The sequence below is a fragment of the Hordeum vulgare genome, chromosome 7H, assembly GCF_904849725.1.
Source record: "Hordeum vulgare subsp. vulgare chromosome 7H, MorexV3_pseudomolecules_assembly, whole genome shotgun sequence".
Lineage (NCBI taxonomy): Eukaryota > Viridiplantae > Streptophyta > Magnoliopsida > Poales > Poaceae > Hordeum > Hordeum vulgare.
Window position 1 is genome coordinate 126387252 of NC_058524.1, and position 2141 is coordinate 126389392.

Sequence of the window (2141 nt, forward strand, 5' to 3'; positions counted from 1 at the left end):
CATGTAAATCAAAAACTCGTGGGAAGATTCATGAAACTTGGCATGGTGTCATGAACATGGTATATATGTGCCGTGGTACACATATTGACAAAATTGGGACAAGGATTGGCACACGCCCCTTACAAACCAGAGTTTCTTATGGGAAGCTTTCCGCTTCCGATATGAAACACGTCACCTTATATGCACGAAACGACATCCATTGCCTCTTCTCGCCTGAACCAATTCTAGAGGAAACATAGACCAACATTAGTGTTGTGCTAAAATATGGAATTATTCAGGGTTTGTTTGGCTTTTTTATACATTAATTAATGAAACTCGGCATGGTTTATGACATGGCACATAAAGGCATCATATCATTTTGTTTTCCTATTTCAGACTCGTCTTTCTTATATTTTTTCTTCTAGATCCAACCTTGAGTACATTAATTTAAATTATAGTAATTATATAACTCACACAAAATTCATGAAATTGGGCATGCGTCATGATATATCACAAATATGATTTGGTACTTTTTGTATCCACTTTGGGAAAAGGCGAACACATTAATAGCGAACAAAACCTTTATCGAAGAAGGAACTATAATATTTCCACGCAAACGGTTGCATTATTTGCAAACGATGGGTTTTCTACTTCCCATACGTGCAGCCGAGGGTCGCACTCTTTTATTGGCCAAGGGTCTCACTCTTTTATTGGCTAGGGTCTAGGAGGTGTCTTGCGAGAAGCTGCTTGAATCGACGGAAGGCATACGAGCTGTCCTCCACTGCGTAGGCTCACCGGGAGGTGTGGGGGCAGCACGCTGTAAGCTCAGCAGGAAGCGAGCCCTTTGACCTCCATATCCGCCTTACTCGCTTCCAACCTGACCAACAATGGCGCTCGAGTCGCTGTTTAATAGGCCACTTTACTACCCACTCACTCACGATCCTCTGTATATGTTGGCCTCCCATTCCCCTCCATCAGACCTCCACGATGACCTGCGCCATGGAGCATAAGGATCATATTCCACTAGTCTTCTGGTTCGGTGAAATTGACACCGAGTCGGAGGAGATAAAACATGAAGATGAATGGGACACCATAGACATCGCCCTGGAAGAGCTGCATGCCGTAGCAGATGCTACCCCGACGCACTCGGTGATGACGAGATGATGTATATACTTCTCGCTCCTCGTTGGTTACCCCAAGTGGAAGATTGAGATGTAGTCAGCAGAAGACATGGACCGGCACACACACAAATGACTTTGCTCCAACGAGTACATAGAGGTTATCAATCTCTCCGACATTCTAGTTTGCAAAGGATCAAAACACAAGCGCGAAAAGTGATAGTGATTGCAACGGAAAAGTAAATAAAGCATTATATGATGGAGGTGTAAGCAATGGTGGTGACATGGACCGGAGTCACATGATGTTCACTAGTGATGTCTCTCTCCCAAAAGACGATAAACAACTATGCTTGGGTAAACAAATTCAGCTGGGCAATTGACAGAATTATAAATGCACCGCAATGCTAATTATGCTACTTGAAAGTTAGAGGCTCAATAGTAATGAGCAGTACGCCAAGCCAAGTAGATTGTTTATTCATCAGCATCTACTTACTAATCATCCACCTTGAGATATCTATGCATAACATCTCGCTGGTATTATGTTGCGACCCCACCCAAAGTGTAATCTCAAAGCAACAGACAACTGCATTAACGAACTATGCGTAAGGTAAACAATCCTTGCAACTGTGGTCACAAGCACCGTTGTTTTCTCCCTGGTGGCAACAACACATCCCCTAGTCTCATGTTTCTGTCACTCAAGCTAGGCATTAGGGGGCATGAACCCACAATCATGCATAATGCTCCCTCTTGGAGTTACAATCTACTACTCGGCCAAAGCAATACAAAGCAATGGAGAACATGCATGAATCACTAAAGTACATAATATAAAAGGATAATCGACTATGTAACTCATAACAATCTGAACATAATCTCATAATCCATCGGATCCCAACAAACCGAGCATAGCAATAGTAGGAAAATTACATAGATGCTTTGATCATGTAGGGCAGCTCACAAGGGCTAATCATGGAAGCACAAGGTAGGAGAGAAGACATCACATAGCTACTGGTCATGGAGTCATGGTCCAAGGAGGACTACTGACGG